Raw genomic sequence first — 25821 nt, 5'->3', positions numbered from 1 at the left:
GACTGGCAGGAGATAGGAAGGGGAAAGGAACTAAGAACAAGTAGATCTTGCATATTTTTCTTCTGTATTCATTCCTGGTGTATGTCTTCCTTTATCCCCACTCTGATTACTTCCCACAGGTAAAATGGCTCTTCTCCACTGTGATGCTCCTGAAGAAGCAGTCGTTGGGCCCTGACTATAAGAACGTTAGCCAAAGAGTGGCCTAGAAACATTTTCCTGGGAACTCTTTCCCTGCACCTCATGGGGTGCAAAGAAGTAGTCGCTGGCTGGATTTAGGGCTCCTTCTCCAGTGTGAACGCCCCAATCTTCTCTCTTTCGGCCCCTTCTCCTCCTTGGCGGGTGGAGATGAAGCCCTTCTACTGGTCCTTTAAACATGTCTTCCACAGTGACTGTAAAGAAGATTGTGGTGTTTTCCAATGTAACTGAACTGTACAGCTTTGTATTTTACATACTACTTGGTAAATATTCTGTAGGGGGGATTTTTTTTTTGTACTATATAAGGTAAGATGTGCAGAAAGGGAGAGGGAGGGAAGGAATGCTGGTATGTTTTTTATGCTGATTTGCTGAAGGTGAAGTGTGACAGTTAGAACGTGTGTGTGTGTGTGTGTGTGTGTGTGTGTGTGTGTGTGTCTTGGGATTTTGGAGAGGGATGATGAAGGGTGGCTGGTTTGGGAGCTGAGGAGCAATGGGTAGAATGGGCAGGATAGGCTATTAATAGAAGTATAAACACATGATATAAAATATCCAGGCTCTGTTATGTGCAACATCGTATAAGTACCTGTCAACATTGAGCTTTTACTGCCTTAATAAAGTTTTGATTTGTTCACACCATGTCTCATGTTTGGCTAAGCTATCAAGGCTGGGACAAAGGGCATTAGTATTGATAAGGTGGCAGCAGAATACTAGTTTATGGGGGATTGTCTTAGGCATTGGAAGTCCAGAGCTCATAACCCTATAAGGCACATAGGAACCCAGCAGTTGGTGGGGGTGAGAAATCCTTTACCAAGCAAAAGGGGAACAAAACTAAAGTACCCTCTTGCTCCTAAGTGGTGGGCTTGGGCTGGGGAGGGTACAGCAAGGAGGAACCAGCTCTCCCACCCAGCCTGTGATTTATAAAGTTTGGAGACAGATGCACAAGCCTTGAGAAAGGAGCTTCGGCATGTCAACTCTGACTGGGTTCAAAGGGTAAAGGTAAAGGGACCCCTGACCATTAGGTCCAGTCGTGACCGATTCTGGGGTTGCAGCGCTCATCTCACTTTATTGGCCGAGGGAGCTGGTGTACAGCTTCCGGGTCATGTGGCCAGCATGTGCTAAGCTGCTTCTGGCGAACCAGAGCAGTGCATGGAAACACTGTTTACCTTCCTTCCGGAGCAGTACCTATTTATCTACTTGCACTCTGAGGTGCTTTAGAACTGCTGGGTTGGCAGGAGCTGGGACCGAGCAACGGGAGCTCACCCCATGGCGGGGATTCGAATCGCCGACCTTCTGATCGGCAAGCCCAGGCTCTGTGGTTTAGACCACAGCACCACCCGCGTCCCTATGGGTTCAAAGGGACTTACTGCATAGGACGGGAGCCTGAGTACCCTCAGTCCTTACGTCCACTGCACCCTCCCTATTTTAGGGCTTCAGGCCTCCTCTCCCCCCCATGTGCTGTTGCATTATGTGCCTGTTCATCAACATGCCCCCTTCGCTCAAAGGCATCCAGTCTACCCTAGCTGTGGGAGACTCTGACAGCACCAAGGGGGCACAAAATAATACTAATACTAGTACTAAGAAGACCCACTAAAATGTAACAGTACTAAAAAGAATTATTGTGAAAATAAGAACTAGTTTTGGAGGGCGCCAAATATTGCCCTCTCTCAGGGCATCGTATTACCAAAGTCCACCTCTGATTCAGACCTATCCTATTGTAGCCAAATCCACCTAAGGACAGTACACAAATGTCCTTAAACTCCTTTCCTATTACTGAATACTTAAATATATCAGTTTTATGACCCACCCAGACCACCACCATGTTCTTCATCAGAATCATGACTGGCACTGACTGCTGTTTTCATATATTGCCTGTTTTGTGGTCATAACTATATTTACTAGACAACAATAAGAACATACCAAAATGAAATAGTCTACCTATAGTTTTTATTTTGGCAAGGGGTGTGTGTTTTTGTTCTTCCTTCACATACTTTCAAATGAACTTCATCCTCTCTTGAAAATTCCACCTGTTGTCCTTCATTCCCATAAAATCAGTGCTGGGGGAACTTGCAGACTTGCAGGTGTCATTGGGCTCCAGTTCCCAGCAGCCACAGTCAGCATAAGAAATGGTCAGGGATGATGGGTTTTGTAGTCCAACAACCTCTGGGGGACCACAGTTTCCTCACTCTTTACTGACATCTTGGATTACCTGGACTCTTACATAGAGCCACTTCTCTCTGTTTCTTCAAAGGCTTCCTCAAAGCTCAGGCTTCCTCAAAGCTCATCTTTTCCATAAAGCATTTTGGCCCTTCAGTCTCATCCCCAACTCAGAGGTACAGTGGTACCTCGGGTTACAGATGCTTCAGGTTACAGATGCTTCAGGTTACAGACTCTGCTAACCCAGAAATAGTACCTCAGGTTAAGAACTTTGCTTCAGAATGAGAACAGAAATTGCAAGGTGGCAGTGTGGCGGCAGTGGGAGGCCCCACTATCTAAAATGGTACTTCAGGTTAAGAACAGTTTCAGGTCAAGAACGGACCTCCAGAACAAATTAAGTTCTTAACCCGAGGTACCACTGTACTAGAAGAGCGAATGCTGCTTTTCAAAGAGCTGAAAGCTGTTTAAAAGAGCTTTCACTGCTCTTGTTTTGTAAATTTATCTCCCTTTTACCACTGGGACAAAGGCTTGGCAGGTGTTAAAAAACTCTTTTACCTGATGGGTCAAAATAATATGTGCTATTGTAATAGGCAATGGTGCCTCTGTTGCATCATTTTCAACTCCCTTAAAATGTTTAAGAAAATGGAGCTGTCATTGAGCACGCTGAGACATTAACTGAGAATGAAGGCAATCTTTCTTACACCAGTCTTTCTGTGCTGGTAGGTCTGAGGAAATGAAGAGCAGAAACTTTTACAGGAATGGCAAAAGCTCGCCAAAAGTCCCCAGTTCAGTTTCTGGTATCCTGAAATAGGGCTGAGAGACCCCTGTCTAAAACCTCAGAAAGCCACTGCCAGTCAGTGTGGGCGGTACTGGGCTAAATGGTCTGACCTGTGAAAAGGCATTTCATGTGTTGTTTGGCTGTTATATGTTTAATTTTTTAAAATTTAAGTATTTATTGAATTTTCCCCACAAATACACAAACAAGAATGTAGTAGAAAGTCAGCATAGTGACACCAACATGAGAAAAATGGGGTCAACAATGATGGCTACAGGCAAAAATAAAAATTGTTAGCTGTTTGGCATGCTTCACTGTGGAGGGGGAGGGGGAGGGTGCAGTCAGCTTTTATGAGTTGCCAGCTGACCAGACACAGCCCACAGCTAATGCCCAGCCAGTCAACTAGGCCACTGCCCATTTGAAGCCATCATTTTGATGGGGAAGCCCCACTCCTAGATTCTGCCAGCCGGGGAATTCCCCTAACAGCCAACAAGACACATGGGCCCTAGCTTCTTGGGTGGTGGACAGAGGTAAAATTCACAACTGCTGCCCACCTGAGAAGGGTGAGAGGCCATTAGCACTCTGAAATTGCAGGTTTGGATGAAATCAGTGAATCAAACCAAAAGAAAAAAATGGGATGTCAGAGGTCAGAGTGCCCAATCTTAGTCATTAACGTATGTACTGCAATGAAGTGAAACCATGTCTTAGAAAACTTGGTTTAGAAAGAAAAAAAATTAAAAATGTATTATTTATGTCAGGAAATGTGTACACATTTGTAAAAACAAACAAACAAACCTCAAAGTGGTTTACAAAAATAATAAAGCAATAAATTAATTAGTAAAAATAAATAAATCATTCAAAAAATTTAAAGTGGCAATAAATTAAAAACACCTCAGCATTCTACATATCTGGGTCAGATTGTCTACACAAAAATGTTTTTATCAGGCACCAAAAAGAGTAGAGTCGTAGCTTGCTTTTTGAATAGCTTAGTTTTCGAATGTTTTGGCTCTTGAACGTTGCAAACCCAGAAGTGACTGTTCCGGTTTGCGAACTATTTTTGGAAGCCGAACGTCCGACGGGGCTTTCGCAACTTCCAGTTGGCTGCAGGAGCTTCCTGCAGCCAATCAGAGGCTGCACTTTGGTTTTCAACCCATTTGGAAGTCGAACAGGCTTCCAGAACGGATTCCAAGGTACGACTGTAAACCAGTCCCAAGCTGTTAAGGGCTTTGCATGCTAATAGCAACACCTTGAACTTGACCTGGTTGCAGATCGGAAACCAGTGCAGAACTCTGAGCACAGAAGTTATATGTTGACAAGGTCTCACTCCTGTCAGCAATCGCGCTGCAGCAACACATTGCAACGCTCCGTTCTTGAAGTAACCAGTGCATGAGCTACTGTGGGCAAGCTTCCCCAGTCGTGGCCCACTTTCAGAAGAAGTTTGAGAAACCACTGCTCTAGAGCAAACTTGAGGAGGCATGGGGGTTGTTGGAGGGTGAAGAAGAGAAAGTGCAAGTCCTGTTGCACAAATGCACTTCCATTGCACAACAAGTTGTCTGCACCAGATAGTGCCCACATTGGCCTCACAATTTAATCTATCCCACAGCTGCATGAAGTAGGAATCCAAAACCATTTGCGGGAATGAAATGTGATATGAAAATGGTTAATAGCAATATATGAGATGAAGGCCTAGTTTTGCACTCAAGTCTGAACGAGAGTGCCATTGTTACACTTGGTAGTAAGCTTCACCAACAACTATGCCATCACGAAAGTTCACTGGGATTGACAGTGCAAGCCTTTATATGACTACTCAGAAGTAATCCCCACTGAATTCAATGGGACTGGGAAGCCAGTGGTGATTGTGGTGAACAAAGTGAATAACCATAGACTGAAGCCCCTGCAAAGTCCATATAGGATTGCAGCCTCAGTTTATTTAACTCTGTAATGCTTAATGTCTTTATGTAATTTTGATTTTATACAAAATAAAAAAATTCCTTCCAGTAGCACCTTAAAGACCAACTAAGTTAGTTCTTGGTATGAGCTTTCGTGTGCATGCACACTTCTTCAGATTCACACGAAAGCTCATACCCAGAACTAACTTAGTTAGTTAACTTAGTTAGCTCATACCAAGAACTAACTTAGTTGGTCTTTAAGGTGCTACTGGAAGGAATTTTTTTTATTTTGTTTTGATTTTATACATCGCCCTGGACAAAACAAACAAGGGCTGTTAAGTTGAATTAACTAATTAATTAGGAGGGAAGTAGGTGAGTATAAGCACATGTTTTGAGTTTCGGAAGACCAGATTCACCCCAATTCTGTATTTCATCTAGTCCTGTTTTTCTCAACAATGGAATTTTGGGGTTATGAGAAGGTCAGAAAAAAGGGGGAAGTTCTGGCTGCCCCCAATTATATCCCTTGAACTTAAAACTCATGATGTTTTTTCACACCTTCACGCCAACTCTCAGGACGTCACTAACGTGCAGTGTTCTTTTTTAAGGCACTTCATAAGAGCATGGTTAGGGGAAAACTCCGAAGGCCTCATTGCAACAGAAAATAGCCCCAAACAGAAACAGACGGTGGGTTGTTCAGCAGAGGTCCGGTTGCTTCAATCCACTCCAGCCTTGGGATCGGTAAGTAAAAGAGGGTTTGTTCTTAATGTTATGGCTCTTGAGAAGATAGGAACATAGATACCCCAAAGGAAAAGGGACTCGATGGAATGTCCTATACGTTCCGGGAAGGAAGAGAAGGATACAATGCCTGAGAAATGGAAAAGCATTTTTATCCTGTACTCAAGGGTCTCCTGTTGATTCTTGGGCTTCCTAGCTGATGCTGAATTGCAAGTCTTCCTTGCTACCATCTTCCAACTGAGCATCTTTATGTAAGGGAGGCTGGGGGAGTAGATGGGGCTTGGAGCCGCTGCATGTGAGGCTTGGAGAAGGCTGCAAGGTAGCCTTGCTGTATTCCACCAGCTTCCCTATAGTCCAGCATTCAGTTGACTCTTGGAGCTGAGAACTTCAAGGATAAAGAGCAACTGGTCAACCTTCCAGAAGCTCCACTTTAGCTCCTGTTATCAGAGCCAAATGGGAAAAGCTGAAGATCAGTGGTAGAACATCTGCTCTGCAAGAGGAAGGTCCCAGGATCAATTCCTGGGGACCTTCTGGGCTGGGGGAGAAGCCCACCTGCAACCTTGGAGAGCCACTGCTGCCAGTAAGTGTAGGCAATATTGAGCTTCCTATGTTCTGATACCAGGCCAGAACAACAGCTGAGAGGGAGGAACATAGGCACATGAACCTTCACCATGCATCATGTTCGGCTTGAAAGCTTCCCACCACTCAGCCAAGAGAGAGGCCGAAAGAAGGTAAGTGAGAAAAGCCCCAGGGCTCCTTGCTAACTCCTCCCAAGCTTGTTACACAGCTGTGTCTCAGAAGGGCTACCTGCCAAGCTGCTTCTTGCCTCCAAGCTATGGATTATGCTAGGAAGCTGGAGGAGGGCAAGAGACCCAGCAGTCTGGCTAAAGGCTGATGCTGAACTGGGAACTTCTAGGCTCCCAGAGGAGTGTTGGGCTTCAAGAAAGTAGCTGGGGAACAAGAGGACAACCTAAAAGCTTGCTCAGATGTGATGGCCAGCTAGCAGTTCCTTGATGAAGGTTGGTCTTCATGGAAACTGATAAGGTGGCAGTGGGGGGACTGACACAGCCAGATGCTGAGCTGTGAAATTTTTGATCTCACAGATCAGCAGCAGGATTCAAGCATGGAAAGGCAGTACTTGAAAGCTTGCTCCAAACCTAAGGTTCCTTTGGTAGACAGCTGCTGCCAAAGCAGGAGAGTTAGCTCACTTCCCACCAGCTTCCCATAAGCCTATCTGAAAGCCTGCCCCATGCCTCAGCTAGGAGATCCTTGGCCCCCAGCTGAATACTAAGCTAAAACAAGCTTGCTCAGCTGGACAAGCAGTGCACTCCGTGAACCCTGGAGGGGAATGTGAGCTCTTTCTCACCTAACACTCAGCGGGGACATTGTTCCATACCTAGTTCAGAACCAGGATTCAAGGAAGCTAACCCTGGAGCAAGTAGCAAAGCTGAAGCCAGCCCACAGTGTGAGGATTCTGGGTCCTGGGGAGCAGCCAGGGAGGCTGCCTCTGCTGTGAGCCTAATGCTCGGCTGAGAGATTTCTGACCTCCTAGCTGCATGCTAAGACCCAGAAAAGCTGGTGGGGAGCAGCACAAATGCTGGTGTAGGCAGGCTGCCCAGATGCTTGCCCCAAGTCCAATGCTCAGCTGGGAGATTCTTGACCACCTAACTGAGTGCTAGCTGAGGCACAGAAACTGATGGAGAACAGCCAAGGGGCTGCCCAGATGCTTCCCCAAGCCTGATGCACAGTTTGGAGATGCCTGAGCACCTAGCTTATTATTCACAAATGCTGGTGTGGGGCAGCCAGGAGGGAGGCTGCCTGAATGGTAGAAAACCCCAAGCCTGATGCTGGGAGATACTATCAGACAATCAGCAGACTTCAAGGAAGATGGCAGGATACAACAGGGCTGCTTGCTCTAACCTAACACCCTCTGGGAGCTTCCTGACCACCAGAAGAACCTTAGGCATCCTCTGGCAAGGAAGGTGGCTGAAAGTCTACCCAGGCAGATACTTCACTGGGAGATTTCTGACACCTCCCTCCCGCAATGAGCAGCAGGATTCAGCCTGCCAAAGGGAGGAGGGGCTACCTGTGAGCTTGCGCCAAGTCTGATGCTCCAATGTGAGGCTCTTGGCCTCCCAGATCCACAGCATGTTTCAGATAAGGTGTTATGAAGCAAGGAATTAACTTAAAGCCCATGTCAAGCCCCATGTTAATGACTCATAACCTTCCTGAGCCTCAAGGAAGCTCACAGGGAGCAGCCAGGGTAGGGGGGACAGGATGAGTGCTAGCAGCTTAGAATGACAGGTTCCTGAGCCCTAAGATGTAGCAAGCTTTAAGGGAGCTGCTAGGTAGCTAGAAACGCTGTAAAAGTCTGGTCCAAGCCCGATGCTTAATTGGGAGATTCCAGACTATCCAGATGAGCAGCAGACTTCATGGGGGCTGGGCGAAAAAAGAGAGATTATGCGGAAAGACCTGAAGCTCAGGCTGGAGATCCCCCAATTCCTACTGGAGCAGCAAGAAGCTGTATTGTATCAAGGAGGCTGTCTAAACCTGCTCCAAAGAAGATGCTCAGCTGGGAACCTGCTTGCCTCCCAGTTGAGCATCTGGCTGCAGGGAAGCCATCAGACTGCAAAGTTAAGGAAGCTGGAGTGGGGAGCCACAGGGCTATCTGAATGCCTGCCCAATGCCTGATACTGGAGCTATGTATGGTGCACAGCTTTGGGGGTTCATATTAGAGGCCTGAAGCAGCAAGCACAGCAAAGGGACAGGAGGGTTAGGAAGCAAGCAGCTTTGAGGAGACGAAATTCTGCTCCCTGCTCAGAAAGTATTCTTTGGAGCAAAACGATCTCTAAGCTTTGCTGGGTTGCAAGGGCTGAAGCAGGCAGGAGCCCGGGCTTCTCTCTGCAGTGGGCAGCTATTGCTGAGTGGGTTGAGCTGGTTAGGACAGGAGGCTTGGCAAAACTGCTAGCAGGGGAATGCATTGTAATTTTCAGGAAGAGTTTCAGGAGACCCACTGAAAGACAACTTTCTGGGTTCTGCACCCAGCCACAGGAAGGTAGTGTAATTTAGTGGTTCAGAGAAGGAGGAAAGTGGGATCTGGTGTACCTGAGAAATGCAGCTCTAGGGAACCGCATACTCCTGGGAGATGGGAAGGGAGCACAATGGCTTAAAACAAGCATGGAGTCTCAGCATTAGGAGTGGTGTCTAGTGGTTGCAAGCTGGAGTCAGCAAGAGCTAGGACTCCCAGGTTTCGTTCTTAGCTCTGGCTGAGGAAGGGAAAATAGATGTGTAACAAACACCAGGATTTTTCAAATGAAGATTCCAGGGTTACTAAGTGGGAAGCAGATGCAGCCAAGTTTTGGGGGACTTGTTGCTAGCTTTGGAAGTGTGGTGGATTTTAGAGCAAATGGATTTCAGGAAGCTGGAATGGACTGGATAGGTTAGAGAGTTGGTAGCCCTAGCCACCATATTCTGTCTAGGGTTCTATATGGACCAGGAGGGACAGCCTCACCTTTGCCAGCTCAGTGCAGAAATTGTCAGGAATGTGGAAATAAGCATTCTGTATCAAGCTATTGCCGATGGCTTGGTAGAAAGCAAGAAAAAACAACTATTGACTATTCTGATTCTTCCCCATATTGGGGAAGGAGGTAGTGGTGGGAGTTGAGGTTTTATCAGATTAGGTTAGCAGAGTGCACTTGCAGGTAACACAGTGGGGCAGACTGGCTGCTTTTTTCTTGCAGAGCTTCCATGCTTTTAACAGTAGTCTAGCAGGCAGAAAATCAAGCAGTGAAGCTGTCCCCACCACTACCTTTCCACTCCTGCACCTGCTGAACTTCTGCCTGTTGGGGATACATTAAAGGCTCAAGGGACTTGGCCGGGGAAAGGAACCACACCAGAAAGGCTGGGATATAGGGTTGCCACCTCATTTTTCCTGTACGTGCTCCTATGCCTTTAACAGCAGTCTGAGGTTCACTTATTTAGCAAGGGAAACTATTCCTGGCATTGGAAAAGAGCAAGAGGAAAAACCTTCCTTTGTTGAATGTGTGTGTGTGTGTGTGTGTGTGTGTGTGTGTGTGTGTGTGTGTAGCTGCGGTGATTAATATAAAATGCCCCAAATATGTGACAGCAACCATAGGAAGTAATACAAAATCACTTGCGGCTTTAGGTCTCCATCAGGGCAAAATTACTCTGAGTGCAACAGTCAGAGGCTGACTCAAAGTAAATCCCTAACCTTTAGACTTGTCAGTCTGTCCACACATACATGAGGTTAAGGGGGGAGGCTCTTGTCTGTTTTCAGGCAGACTTGGGGCCTCAGCCTCTTCTTCTTGCAAAATTCAGCAGAGCATAGCAGTGGTCCAGCTCAAGTGGGGAGGTATCCAGAGATTCTCTAGATCTCTACTGGTCATAATAATACTGGCCACCATGGCATAAAATCTCCTGGTTTCTTCAAGCTACCATACTGTTAAAGGAAGAGGAGCTGGACAGACTATTTCACCCTGGTCAGCTGGCATCCCTAGCTATGGACTAAGATCAGGGAACATTAGCAGGGCTGTATGAGGAGAACCCAAGAGGCAAGTGCCATTTGAGGACCTTAAAAAAATGCTTAAGTTGTGGCAACTACAGGGTGCGGCATGGCCCCAAAGACTGTGGAATTCTATGGCTGGATTTTATCTGTTGTGGATTCGTCTCTTCTTGATTTAATCATTTTACTGAGTTGTTGCATGGTTGGTTTTAATTTTGTCTATTTTATAACATATGCTACTGGGAGAATTTTTTTTTATTACTCATAAGCTGAATAGTTGAACATCCACTTTAACCAGTAGGAGGAAATTATCAGGTCAATGTTTTGTCATTTGTGGAGTAGGTTGGCCCCGTAAACCACCACCTGCTGATACCCCGTAGAATAGATAATCTTACACACTTAGAAATCCAAACAAGTTGCAATTGGCTGTACAAACTGATTTGGCTTCACCTTCATATTATTACTGCAGGCTAATGACGTTCAAATATTCTCTAATCACAGTTTGCATGCCTTTCCATTTTTTCTTCTTCTGTTGACCACTGCGATTTGATTCTCCCCTTACCCAGTTTCAGTCAAATTTGTATTTGAGGGGGCACTAAGAAGGACACCTGCAACCTGCAGCTGGTGCTCAACAAAGAGGAAGTGAGAGAAGTCGCACAACTAAAAGGAGGCCTGGATTTTTGAGGTGTGGGCAATCCCAGCAAAAAACGCCACCCGAGAGAGTGAGAAACATGCGCTGACTCAAGATATAAGTCTATCAATGTTCAAGGAAGCTATGACACATTCACACTGTACTTTTAAACCACTCTTGCCCCACTGTTTCATGGCTTCCCCTAAAGAAGCCTGGGCACTGCAGTTTGTTAAGGGTGCTGGGAGCCATTAGGAGACCCCTCAGAGAGCTACACTTCCCAGCATTCTTTGGGGGAAGCCATGACTTTTAAGGTGATGTAAGATCACTTTAAGTGGATGGTGTGGGTGTGACTGTGTTCCAAGGCAAGTGCATTCAGGAATGCAGCTATAGATCTTGAGCCAGAATTCAAATCTTGATTTCTTCATCCCACTGGTTTCGGTTAGATGAAAGGAGCTTAAATCTAACGACTTGGTCTCAGGTAGGTGGTGCGTCAGCCACCAAAGAGAAGTGGTTGTTTCCTTGGTTCAAGAGTAACACCAAGGCAAAAAAAAGGGGGGGTAGCTCCACAGTTAATGCTTTTCCCACTGTGGCAGGAAATCTGCAAGCTGCTGAAGTTTTTCTCACCAAGCAGAAGTCCAACAGCACCATCTTGGCCTAAGGCTCCACACCTCCTAGTGGACAGAGAGACCTTGTGCTCACAGGGGTGGTGAACGTATGTCTGAGTGGTAAAACATAGCATAAGCGCCTTCATTTAAAGACAACAAAAACCCTGCATTATCTTTAAATAGCACTCTTTTAAACTAGTGAACAGGGGGAAGGTGGGGAGCTTCATGTTCAGGTGACAAATGTGCCCCTCCAAGCCCCTCTGTCTGCCTTTTACAACTGTCCCCAGACCTACCCTGTACCATTTCTTGAATGTTTTTTTGCCTGGTTGGAATATGAATTGTGATCATGGCTTTTGCCTACTTGGATGGGGAAATGGGGAGATGTGTGCATTTAAATCCTCCGACTTTTCTACAGGTAGAATGTACCAAGGTAAGAACTGCATCTGTTGCTCTGCTCACCTGTGTTGCTTTTGCCTTTGGTTCTGCCTGTCAGTGGCACGAAGCCCAAGAAAGTTGGTTGCAGCAGAATGTGGCACTCAGGCTACCATGGCTTCCCACCTTTTCCTGCCAACTTCCAGTTTCCTTCAGGCATAGGCCAGATGCAGGGACGGCAAGGCCAAAACTACACCCTTTCTTCTGATTGCTTTTACCAAACCACACACAAGTTCCCACATTCCTTCCCTTTGGCCATGAATGGGTGTTGCCTTCTCATGGCTGTAAGACTAGCTCACAGCTCTCTCTCTCTCTTTTAATCAATGTAGAATGCAAAACGCAAATGTCTCCTGCATGTTTAGATAACTGACAAACTTAAGGCCAAAAAGTTGAAATTAATTATTCACTGAATAACAGCGCAATTGCAGCTGAATGGCATAAGTCAAGTATTAGGAAAACTCAGAGAGAAACGGTCTGTCAGTGGGTGTTAAAACAGGGCTGCATGTATTCTGCAAAGAATTCAGAATCCTAAGCTTATTTTAAAAGAACATTTATAGCTGAGAAAATCAGCTTGAAAGTGATACATCAGCACAACATATATCTCCTTGTCCCTTCCTCTAACAAATAGCAGAGATCAATCCTGCAGCATTCTTAAATCCAGCCAGGACTGGAAATGGTTGACAACGGCAGAACTCTCCATGAACTTGGGCACGCCCGAGAATCTTTCAGGACAATGCTCTACCTCAAATGAGACGATGAGATCCTGTAACCCACACTCAGCTGATGGAATCATAGAAAAGTAGAATTGGAAGGGACCCCCAAGGGGCATCTATTCCAACCCCCTGTATTGCAGGAACACACAAGCATCCACATTGGCTGGACAGCGTATACTCAACATGTCTTTCTCTTTCATTGCAGCAAGTGCCACAGCCCCGACGGTCTTCCCATTGCCTCCCTGTAGCCAAGACTCCTCTACCGTCTCCCAGGTCTCCATAGGTTGTCTGGTCTCTGGCTACTTTCCTGAACCGGTCACAGTGCAATGGAATTCAGGAGCCATCTCCAGCGGCATCCGAACCTTCCCTGCCCTATTGGATTCATCCAGTGGCCTCTACACTCTCACCAGCCAGCTCACCATCCCAACCAGCACCTGGGAATCGGAGAAGCTTGAATGCAAAGTCGCCCATGCAGCTACCAGCTCTGAAATCACCAAGGAGATTGAGCGTGAGTCTGGCTGGGCCATCGTTATATGCTTTCTTTTTGACCCTCAAATGGACACTCAATATGGTGAAAGAAAGGAAAGCGAAATACTTTGGTGGAGAGAGTTGGGGAATAGATGCAATATTTTTGGGTGGCGCTATTGTCTGGTAAGGGATGCGGGTGGCGCTGTGGGTTAAACCACAGAGCCTAGGACTTGCCGATCAGAAGGTCGGTGGTTCAAATCCCCGCAATGGGGTGAGCTCCCGTTGCTCGGTCCCAGCTCCTGCCAACCTAGCAGTTCGAAAGCACCTCAAAGTGCAAGTAGATAAATAGGTACCGCTCCAGCGGGAAGGTAAACGGCGTTTCCGTGTGCTGCTCTGGTTCGCTAGAAGCGGCTTAGTCATGCTGGCCACATGACCCGGAAGCTGTACGCCAGCTCCCTTGGCCAATAAAGCGAGATGAGCGCCGCAACCCCAGAGTCGGCCAAGACTGGACCTGGTAGTCAGGGGTCCCTATACCTTTACTTTATTGTCTGGTACCAAGGCACATTAAGCAGGCAGCGCAAGAAATGGTCTCTGCCCAACATGGCTTACAACTGAAATGTGCGGGTTGGGGGACAGAGAGAGAAAGCTTGGAATTGCTCATTCAGTACCAGACGTGGGGTAAGGAAAAAGCAGGTTCAAAAGTCAGGGGCAAGTTGGAGAAGCACCCAGAGGCAAGTTTTTTGAATACATTTCAAGGTTTGATTGTTGAATTTACAATGATTCGTGGCTATTTTTAAATTCTGTTTTTGCTGCTTTATTCTGGGAACAAAGTTACAAATATTAGTAGTGTACCCACAGTGTTTGCTGCCGTGGGCATTCATGACCCCCACCTTTAATATCTTATATGAGTTGTCAAGCTGCAGATGCAGTGGAGTGAATTAAGAAATGGGGGTGGGGGTGGATATTCCTGAGGCCCAATCGCTTGTAATGATGGAAGGAATGGCTAGGATTGATCACCCTGTGCTATCCTTTGTGCTGAAGCAGGCAAGGCAAAGCATGGTAGCTACAGGGGGGAGGCAAGCTTTGAATAGGGATACAAAGTAGGAAAACAGTGCACTTCTGAGTAAGTGTTCAAAACATTGGGATCATGATATCAAAAGGAGGGAAGACTAGTAATAGGAGAACCAAAATATGTCAATGGCAGACGAACTAATGGCCACTACCCCCCAGTCTTCTAACTAAGCGGATTCCTCTGTTTGGGTCTCAGGGCTTACCCTGAGTGGTAGACAAGTGGCGTCCTATCAAATCTGTCCTTCTCTGGATTTTGCAAAGCAGTTCTCCAGCCAAGTACAGTGGTGCCTCGCAAGCCGAAATTAATCCGTTCCGCGAGTCTCTTCGTCTAGCGGTTTTTTCATCTTGCGAAGCAAGCCCATTGACGGCTTAGCGGATTAGCGCTATTAGCGGCTTTTAGCGGCTTTTAGCGGCTTAGCGGATAAGCAGATAAGCGGCTTAGCGGCTTAGAAAAAGGGGGGGAGGGAAAAAAAACGCAGGAACTCACAAGACATTTTCGTCTTGCGAAGCAAGCCCATAGGAAATTCCTTTTGCGAAGCACCTCCAAAACGGAAAACCCTTTCGTCTAGTGGGTTTTCCGTCTTGCGAGGCATTCGTCTTGCGGGGCACCACTGTAATATGTACAAAAATGCATCAACTAGGGGGAATTGTGCCCCCAAACCAATATATGGTATGAATAACGTAAAAATCCATCATACTGAGAGCACTGCTTAGCAAAAATGTTTATGTTATGCAAAATTGCATACAAAGGTTTGTATGTTAGGAGAAATTTGGATTAAAATGCACACGAGTAAGACCTTGTTTTTTAAAATAGTTGCAAACTGATGTGGAGAACTGGGAGACTAAGAAACTAAGAGGAAACCGAAACTGACAATTTTACCCATCCCTACTTCTCATGGATTATACCCTTCCAGGCTCTATCGCACTACCTCCAGTGGCCCCAGAAGTCCGCCTGCTCCATTCCTCCTGCAAACCCAGATCGAGTGATGCCACCATTGAGCTGCTGTGTGTGATCTCTAGCTTTTACCCCAAAATGCTGACAGTGGAATGGCTGGTGGGTGGGCAAGCTGGGCTGCTGGCTTCATTCACTGAGCAGCCCAGGAAAGATGCCCACGGATACACCTTCAGCACCACAAGCACAGTCAACGTCAGCCAAGAAGACTGGCAGGCTGGGAATACCTACTACTGCCAGGTGTTCCATGAAGAAACCCAAACCAAAGTGAAAAGCAAAGCGAAGATATGTGAAGGTAGGAAAGGTTGACTGAGCTGGCACTTGTGTTTTCCTCTGTTTTGGTGGGCATGGACTGGAATGCAAAGGGGAGGAGGACAACTGCTTCCAGATTATTGAGAATCCTCTCATGCATGTGATAATAATTTCAAAACAGCCTCCTCCCTAATTTGTGTATATATAGCTGCTTTCAATTAAGGCCCATTAATTGACCTTACTGATAGTGTTGTTGTTTTCCATTTCTACACTGCCGCAAGGAGTGTACTTGTTGAGAGGTGCAGGCAAGCCGCTGAAACAGCAGAGAAGTGGGGGTTGGTTAGAGAACTAACATGAAGTTTGCGTCTCCAGATAATGCTGAATGCCCTTCCAGCGGCATTAATGTGCACATCATACCCCCAACGCCACAAGACCTGTACGTAAACAATGACCCCAAGCTCACTTGTGTGGTGGAGAATCTGGAAAACGCAGATGGGCTGAAAGTCACCTGGTCACGAGCGGATTCTGGACCCGTGAGGCCAGAACTACTGGAAGTGAAAGAAGAACGTAATGGAAGGTTCACTGCTACCAGCTCCCTCCCTGTCACAACATGGCTGCAGGGTGAGAAATTCACCTGCAACGTGGAATATCCAGGCTTGACTGCTCCCATCACTAAGACCATTGCCAAGACAACAGGTAAGGGGGGAAACAGAGTGGGTCTCCCATCATGGGGCTGGTGTCCTTGTGTTCCAGCAGGAAAGAGAATACTTAAACACACAGCACCACTTGGCTCATCTGCAATTTACACTGCGGACACACTTTGCAATTTCACACAGTCTGGTGGGGGTATTGTGCAGGTTTGCACAATCATTCTACACTTGTCTCTGCTCACAGGTTTTTATAGTGCTTGAAAACACAACAACACCACTTGGCTCATCTGCAATTCACACTGGAAACACACTTTGCAGTGGCAAAGGAGGTCTGGAAAACCATTCCCCTTTGCTCACAGGTTTTTATGGTACTTGAAAGACCTGCAATGCATTTTTTTATTATTATTAGAAGGCAACTCTTGGACCAAGGGGAGGGAAGGGTGCATCCCCCACAGGGTTCAGTGACTCTCACATAACAATTTTCATTCCCATAAGACTATTGCCATCTCCACTCTATTGATATTGTTTCCCCAGCATTGATTGAACCTAGATGAAAGATTGAGCCGATTCTGTTGAAAGCAGTTCTTCATGCCCTTTCCCTGATGGCCCGGTTCACACATTGTGGAGCTACCTGGGTATCTGCTGTGCAGAGGTTGCTGCATGAGCATTGCAAGATTTTAAACTATGCTTGCCTTTCGACCCCCAGCCATGCAGGAACTTGAGCATACCAATAACTTCTCAGTAAAGGCTGGGATTCTGTGTGCTGCATGATATCCGTATATATATTGGGAAGCAGGGCTGTTGAAATCTTAAATCACTGATATCTCATGTAGTTCAGATAATATAATTGGCCAGTTAGGGTAATTATTGGGAACATGCTGCTGCTATGAAGTGTGTGTGGACAGTCTGCAATGACCCTGTCTGGAGTACCTATGTTCAAGACAACAAAATCACAGTCTTTCCCTACAAGACCCTCATTCTCAACATTGCCTTCACTAATTTGGCTTAATGTTAATAATTGTTGCTTCCTCCGTTTCTCTCACACATTTCGCCCCCTCCTTTCAAAAAGGCACGAGAACACCTCCCGGAGTGTTCCTCTACCCCCCTCACCACGAGGAAATCAACGCTCAGCCAGCAATGCTGACCCTCACCTGCCTGGTCACAGGATTCACCCCAAAAGAAGTTTCTATCCAGTGGCTGAGGAATCACAATGCCATGCCTGAAGACCATCATGTCAACACGCCAGTCATAAAGGACAACAAGAACGACTCCTACTTTCTATACAGCCACATGAAAATCCCATTCGCTGACTGGAACAACGGAGTTTCACACACCTGCATGGTTATCCACGAAGCCCTCCCCATGAAGTTCACCCAGAGGACCGTGGAGAAAACCCAGGGTAAAAAACGATGACCGTCCCTCCTACGGCACTGCAACCTCTTCAGCCTCTCCCAGATTTTTTCTCTAGCATTGTTAGATAAACCCTGTGTAAATAATTTCAATGAATAAAAAGAGAACCAACTCAGATATATCCCATGTTGTGGTCATTTGCAGGGGAATCGATGACTGGGGTGGGGTGGGGTGGGTTCTGGAATGCAAGGAGAGAATGGATTAAGGGGGGTCTTCATGATATTGGAAGCAAAATGTATTCGCCATTATCAGAGCTATGCCATGAGGAGCAGGGAGGTTGCAAAGGTCAGTACATGTGTAGTTTTACTGCTCACAACAGGCCCTTGCTATGTCCCAGAAGTGAGAATGATTTGGTCCAAAGACACTCAGTGAGCTTCATCTAGTTAAGTGGTGATTTGAATCTGGGTCACACTCTACCGGACTCAAGTCCAGCATCCTGTCATTTGCTCCACTCAGACTTCCATCTACACTTGTCCACACACAGGAAGCTGCTCTCCTTTTAATGTCTGGTGCTGAAAATAACAAAGAGGCTGTTGTAACATTAAAGAGGAATATTTATGTACCCGTCTCTCCCACAAAGATTCTGTTACAGATCTCCCTCAACCCGATCACCACCATCACCATCAGTAGTTTTGCCCCGGCCTCAACTGCCCCATCAGTTCCTGATTGGAATTATTGTTCAAACCATCCAATCATGGCAGAGGCTGCAGTGTTCACTGCAGGCCCAGAAACAGTATTATAACTCAGTGTTCTATGTATTAGAAGCTGATATATAATATACAGCAGGAAAAGAGGCTGTAAAGGACAGTATAAACAAGCAAAGAAGAAGCAGCAACAGAGTAAGGGGAGCAGAAAATAAAGCAGGCGCAAGATGCTAACAAAGCTCAAGTAGCTCATACAGAGGCGACAGATTTAGATACATTGCAGCATGCGTGGGAAAAACATGAACCCATATATATAAAACAAGGGAGTGAAAATAAAAAGGCTGGGGAATGGCGGGCATGATTGTAGAGAAACAAGAGCTAAATGCATTTTTAAACATATACCAATAATAATTTTAAATCTGAAACATTCACCCAAAAATATAGCCAAAGCCTCGTCTGCTAATTTTGCCTTCTCCATATGAAAATATACACATAATATGGAGAGATCTGCCCATATTAGAAGATCAGTGAGAAATTATTTTGCATTGCCCTCCCTTTTCTCCATCTTCCCCAAATCAGGAAATGTCTTACAAGATGTGGGAAGCTGACTTTTATTGAGCCTCATTTGCCCTCCTTCTCAGCCTAATGCTTGTCACTCTGACAAGCTCTTCGAGCTCCCCTTAAATCTTCTTATAGAAGGAGTTAAGAGACGCTGAGACAAAGGCATAGATCTCATTGCAGTTGTTGGCCGTGATCACTATTTGAAATCCTCCTTTTCAGAGGCGCTGTGCCTCTGAATGCCAATTGCTGAAGACAAACTGACAGTGGAGGGTGAAGGTCTTCATGTGGCACCAGACCGGCCACTGTTGGACTTGCTTAGACAAGATCCTTCATCAAGGATGCACCTGTTCACATGCTCAGAGCAGACCCATTGGCATTAATGAATATGACTAACTTAGGGCCATTAATTAAAACAGGTCTGCTCTGAGAAGGACTAGTATTGAGTGAAACTGATGCAAAGTACACTCTCTACCTCAGAGCTAGAACCTCAGTCCAACAGCAGGTACAGAGCTCATCTGGATGGAGGTGGAAGCACAGGTGTAGGCAAAGCATCCTGTGGGAAGTTAGCTCAATGGAGAGCAGCAGCAAAGTAGGCATAGGGCCAGAAAATAGTCAGCCGTCGTCTGGTGCAACAGACATGCACACTCACCATTGAAACATATACCCACCCTCCCATCAATTCACATTGTCTGGATTGTTGTGTATTTCAGCGAGAGAGCAGAGAATGCACAACACCTGCATCGCCTGAAAAACAGTTAATTTCTGAGGGCCAAACTAAAAGTGATACCATGGGAAGTCGGGCATTGGGTGGGGGGCTGACGTGTGTGGTGCACAGAAAGAGGTTTCCTCCTTCAAAGACTCCTGCCATGGTATCTATAGAAGCTTATGGCAAATTACAACCACAAGGAATGATTGCGTTCATCAGGACTGCATATAAAATTACCTCCCTTTGCACAAGGGTCCTTAACAAAACTTGGCCCTCAAAGTGGCTATCTACTACTTAAAAACAGAAATATGTCAAATTCAAATAACACATTTAACCTAACATTATGCTTTATCAATGTTGTTTTAAATTGCACAAGCTGCCCTGAGTCCAGGCCTGGGGAAAAGGCATGATATAAATAAATTAATATAATAATAACAACAACAGTAATAGTAATAGTGGTAATAAACCTAGTTTGACTCTAAATATGAATGAGATGGGCGAGCAAACTGAGCCAAGCCTGGATAGATGGGTTCATAGATCAGATGGATGAGGGGCCATGAAAGATTCTCAAAATATTCAGGCCACATGAATGGATTAGTCATACAGTGGTACCTTGGTTGTCGAACAGCTTGGCTCCTGAACAAATCGGCTCCTGAACACTGCAAACCTGGAAGTGAGTGTTCCAGTTTGCGAACATTTTTCGGAAGCTGAACGTCTGACGTGGCTTCCATGGCTCCCGATTGACTGCAGAAATCTCCGACAACCAAGGTACCACTGTACTTTGTCAGGTGAGGATATGAGAGAGATATGTTAGGGAAGGAGTTTGCATCGTGTGCATGGCAGTGCCCAAAGTTGCAGAGTGGGGATATGTTCTCCAAAGAGATCCCCTCATAACTACCCAATCAAACACAAAAAATGATGAGCTGACTCCAAGTTTCACATTTTGGATGATGATCTTGAAAATCAATGACGGAAGAAAATCAACTGTCCAAGCACACTTGAGCCCAGACATTCCTGCTTTTGGAAACTACAAGTGCCAAGGTCTCCATTCAATTGCTCCTGCTCTAGTTATGCTGCAAGACTCACATTTTTCTCTCAGCTTGTGTAAGAATTTCCCTGCTGATAACACTGGAAGGATGGAGAAGTGAGCAGGCAGGAGTTCAATAGAATAGATAGAAGAAATCACTGCCACAAGCAAAGGACAGCAATGAATGTACAGTGGAACATTGGTTCTCGAATGGCTTAGTTGACGAACAAATCGGCTTCCAAACACCGAAAACCCAGAAGTAAATGTTCCGGTTTTTGAACATTTTTCAGAAGCCAAACATCTGATGTGGTTGTCGGCTATTGTTTCCGGGGCACCTGCACCATTCGAAAGCCACGTCTTGGTTTTAGAATTTTTCGGTACTCGAACAGACTTCCGGAACGGATTACATTCAAGGTACCACTGTAGATACAATCACAAGCCCTCATGCAAAGAAAATTGCAAATTTATATGCACATTCATATAAATTGCTAGAGCCAACATCAGAGCCAACAAATATTTGACATACTGGCACTTCTTGACAGTTTTTGAAGATGGTGGATCAAAAATTGTGGTACTGGCAACTTAACTCCAGTTTAGTTAACCCAGTATTAGATAAAAGTGTTTCCATCCAGTGAAACAAAGGAAGAGAGTAACAGAAGACATTCCAGAATGTCCTACCTCTCTCATCAGAATTAGAAGAGACCCCTTATTTAAGCAGGAGCAGGTATTAGTCCAGTTATGCTGCCAGGGTGCGGCCTCAGCTCTCTACATATGAAATGAACACATACCAACTTCCTTCCCACGCCTACTCCCTGGTTACTCCTTGCTTCAGTGTTAGCAGGTGGTCTGCTTAGCGTACTGGTTAGCGTTTGGTTTGGTGCTTAGAACTCCAGATTCAAACCCCTCCTCAACCATGAAGCTCACTGTGTGGCCTTTCTAAACCACATTGCACGACAAGTTCATCAGAAACAAGCTGATAAGAATTGGATGAACTGGTCCTTTAGGCAGAGTGCTGGAAAAGAGAGAAGGGGAGAGAGAGAGCTCTCCCAACAGAGTGAAGTTACTCTGTAGGGCTAGGCACAAACATTACAACAGGGAGAACAGAGAGGGTTCCCAAAGATCCTACACCAAGCCACTATTGCAAAATTTAGATAATATTAATTGTTATAGAGGCCATAGATGATCTTGCAGGTGTGTATAATGGATTTTGTAGTCTATGTTAGACTGGAAGAAAAAGGAGGAATAATAGTAATAGCAGTAGTAGTACAGAACCCATGATTCAGCATAATTCTATCATTTATATCATTAAGGGCAGGACAAATGGTAGCAAGTAGAATCCACTGGGCAGTGTGAATTTTTAAGTGGCAACCCATAGCCTGGCTTTAAGTAAGGAATTGTCATAGTGGAATTGCACCGTGACAGAATTCCTACCATGTGGGTTTCCTACATCCCTACCTGCAATTGCAATTACTACAATGACAGGCAAATTTAGGAACAGATGCCTTCGGATTCTTGCAGCATGGGTTGATGACAAAGCGTAGAAATATGAGTGATGGGTGAAGGAATGGCTGAAGTTATGGGATATTTTATGTTGAACACTAGAAATGACGTCTCTTTCTCCCCTTACAGAGACGACTGTGTCAGCAGATGTTGATTATAGTGATGAGAAAAAGGAGGAACTGGACAACTTGTGGGTGACCATCTTTGTTTTCTTCCTTCTCTTCATCCTCAGTGTTTGCTATAGTGCCACCGTGACACTGTTCAAAGTGAGTAGAGGAGAAGCGATACTACATATCGACACTTGCATCTTACATAAACACTGCAGAGTGGGGGGGAGACAAAATAATAATAAATAAATTGTGGAGTTTGATGGTTAATGGGTTAACCTCTGGTATGCCCTGTGCCTGGGAGGGACTTCTGCGGGAAGTCACGCAATTCCTTTGTCTGTGTGTTTTTACTTTTCTCTGAGAGTGAGAGGAGAGAGCAACGATGTATTCTAGCTCTGATGGAGTTTGCTGCTTTGCTTGTAAATAAACACTGTAGAATAGAAGTACAGTGTTTGGACTCTCTTTTCCTTCTTCTTACACATGAAGGCAACCGCTGCTACTCTGCTACTCTGCCTTAGGTGAAGTTTTTCCCAGAAGATTGTGCGGAGGGAAAGCAGTGCTTTCTGCGCAGGGAAACGCACTGGACAGGCAGAACTCTTAAGATAAATAATATTTTTTAAAAAATTTATACCCCACCCTCCCTGGCCTGAACCGGGCTTAGGGCGGCTAACACCAGTAAAATTACAATAAAACATAATAGAGGGGGGAAAGTTAATTAAATTACAGGTTAAAATATGAGTTAAAATACAATTTAAAATGCAGTCTCATTTTTGTAGTAGCCCATAAATCAAAACCATAAGGGGAGGGAAACATAAGGGTCAGACTGAGTCTAAACCAAAGGCCAGGCGGCACAGCTCTGTCTTGCAGGCCCTGCGGAAAGATGGCAGGGCCCTGGTCTCTTGTGACAGAGCGTTCCACCAAGTCGGGGCCAATACTGAAAAGGTCCTGGCCCTAGTTGAGACCAATCTAACCACCTTGCGACTTGGGACCTCCAAAATGTTGTTATTTGTGGACCTTAAGGTCCTCCGTGGGGCATACCAGAAGAGGCGGTCCTAGCATAAGGCTGAAATATTTGTACTGTTTATCGTAAATTAGTGAATGGTTCTGTGGAGGACTTAGCAAATACCTTTACACTGTGTCAAACAGTCCATTAAAATCAGAAGAATGGATGAAGAAAAAGATTTGACTTGCTGGTTGGAAAGACAAGTTGAGGAATCGGAGGATGGGGAAAAGATGACAAGGAAAGATTTTATTATACATTGCTGAAAGGACGTAGTTCTTCATAGTTAAACGATGGAATTTGCTCCCACAAGAGGCAATGTTGGCCATTCAGCTTGGAAAGCTTTAAAAGAGGGTTAGACAAACTAATGGATAAGGTTAAGACCGACTAATACCCACAAGGACAATGTTTTACTTTCATTGTTGAAGGCAGCATGCCTCCTAGAACAACTTGTGAGTATAGCACCTTCAAGTCCTGCTTTGAGGCTTCCAACGGGGGCATCTGATTGGTCACTAATAACAAATAGAACTTGCATATTTTGATTCTTCCATGCTCTTTATCCCCACCCCCACTCCCTTCCACAGGTAAAATGGCTCTTTTCTAGGATGCTGCAGCTGAAGAAGCAGCCACCAGGCCCTGACTATAAGAATGTGATCCAACGAGTGGCCTAGAAGCATCTTCCTGGGAGCTTGCCCTACACCTTGGGAGGTGCAAAGAAGAAGTCACTGGCTGGAGACAGGACTCCATCTCCAGTATAAACACCTTAAGTTTCTCTGTAACAGCCCAAGTTCTTCCCTGGCAAGTAGATATGAAGCCCTGTCCACTCAGGGACTTGTCGTGTGAGAGAGGCAATTTTGCTAAAGGCTAGAGCACTGCACTCCCTAGATATCTGATTTCCACAGTCAAGGAGAGTAGAGCCAGTTCTCCCACCCGACCTGCGATTGTAAAGCATGGAGGCAGACACACAGGCCTTGAGAAAGGTGCTTTGGCATGTCGACTTAGAAGTAAATCCTACTGAATTCAATGGGATGAACTTCTCAGTGTGCATAGGACTTCAGCCTTAGTGTCTTGAGCTACACTGAGTACCCTCGGTCCTTACTTCCACTGCAACCTCCCCATTTCAGAGCTTCAGGCCTCCTCTCCACCCCATGTGAAATCCTATGCTGTGCCTGTTCATCCAATGTCCCTGCTTCACTAGCAGGCTTCCAGCCTCAGGAAGCCATGAGAGTCTCTGATCTATTATAGTCAGATCCACTTATGTACAGTAAATAAACATCCTAAAACTCTTTCCATATACTTAAACAAACCAATTTTATGACCCACCTCCCACTACTGTGTTTTTCATGAGACCCACGACTAGCACTGAGGACATTTCTGCTTTTTTCATATAATGTATTGCATGTTTTGTGGTCATAAATATATTTACTAGACAATAATAAAAACACAAATAAAGAAAATCGTCTTCTGAAGGTTTTTGTTGGTTTTTGTTCCTCCTTCACATACTTTCAGAAAGGAATTTCATCCTCTTTTGAAAATTCTGCCTGTTGTCCTTCATTCCCATAAAATCAATGGCAGAGGAACCTGAAGACTCCAGGTGTCGTTGGACCCGGCAGTAACAGCCAAAATAACAAAGGTTGAGGATGATGGGTTTTGTAGTCCAACAACTTCTGGAGGACCATAGTTTCCTCTGCCAGATTACATTTCTTAGTGCAGAAAGTATTGATCTGATGTGTAGAGATCTTTCCTATTCTAATTAATTCAGGAGGGTTCTGGAAGCTTCTCTGTGTGAAAGAAGCAAGCAGAAGGTTCATGATGTTTGGGTTATACCTTCGGATAATAATAATAATAATAATAATAATAATAATAATAATAATAATAATAATAATTTATTTATTTATATCCCGCCCTCCCCGGCCAAAGCCGGGCTCAGTATAGCTGAGTATAGCTGGCTTAAACTGGTTCTCTTATCTCTTTCTGTCAGGGTCATGCTGACTATAAAAATAGACCAGAAGGAGCCTAGGTTTCACTTTCACTTTCTACCTCTTTTTCTCCAAGTACAGTATGGGGTTCTGTTTAGTGTTAAGGCTTAGACTTATTATAAGTTATTGTAAGTTTCAGTCAAGTTTGCTGCAACTAGATTTCTTATGGTCAGTGCCAAGTCTGAATGTATTGGATTTGTGACCATTTCGCTCATTTGCCTTCAGTAGTAGTAAAGCTCTGCTGGATGAAATATTCATCGTCTCTGGTCTATTTTCTGTGAATCCTGCAACGTGTTTAAGGTTTTACTCTGCTAACTATACGTCGGAGTTCTGCTCTGGATCATATTGAGTAGAATTTCAATGACATCCTCACCCTTTACTTACATCTTGGATTGCCTGGACTCCTACACAGAGCCACTTCCATCTGTTCCTTCAAATGCTTTCTCTTTTTTTTTTTATAATAATATTTATTCATTTTCCAAACACATAATAAAGACAAGCGAAACACAAAACAAAAACATACAAAACATTTAAACATGTATAACTTCATAATCTTATTTTCATGCACCTTCTTTCCTTCGACTTCCCCATACCTCCCCATCACTGCATCCTTGTTTTACGATTCTTTAGCAACCCTTTAGTCAATTTATCTATAATTCCCTTTCATTAAGTTTTCTTTAATTTGTTAATTACAGCTGTAATTCTCTGCTTCTTACCCCTTGACATCTTAACACTCCTCAATTTTACAACAGTTTTTAAGATATATTTTAAATTTCTTCCAGTCCTCTTCCACTGTCTCCTTCCCCTGGTCGCGGATTCTGCCAGTCATCTCAGCCAGTCCCA

At 45.1% G+C, this 25821-nt stretch overlaps 2 gene segments (V, D, J or C); both read left to right on the top strand.

The window, feature by feature from the left end:
- The first annotated feature begins 1678 nt into the window (after positions 1–1678).
- LOC309328514 (Ig gamma-2C chain C region-like) lies at positions 1679–17569 on the top strand. The segment is given in 6 exons: positions 1679–1766; positions 5689–5751; positions 12857–13159; positions 15105–15437; positions 15767–16090; positions 17114–17569.
- Positions 17570–17747: 178 nt separating this feature from the next.
- LOC309327122 (immunoglobulin heavy constant gamma 2B-like) lies at positions 17748–24424 on the top strand. The segment is given in 3 exons: positions 17748–17963; positions 22022–22158; positions 23584–24424.
- Positions 24425–25821: the final 1397 nt, after the last annotated feature.

This window comes from Podarcis erhardii (genome assembly GCF_964252035.2).
Source record: "Podarcis erhardii genome assembly, chromosome: 13".
Taxonomy (NCBI): Eukaryota; Metazoa; Chordata; class Lepidosauria; order Squamata; family Lacertidae; genus Podarcis; species Podarcis erhardii.
This window is presented reverse-complemented; position numbering and strand designations above follow the sequence as displayed.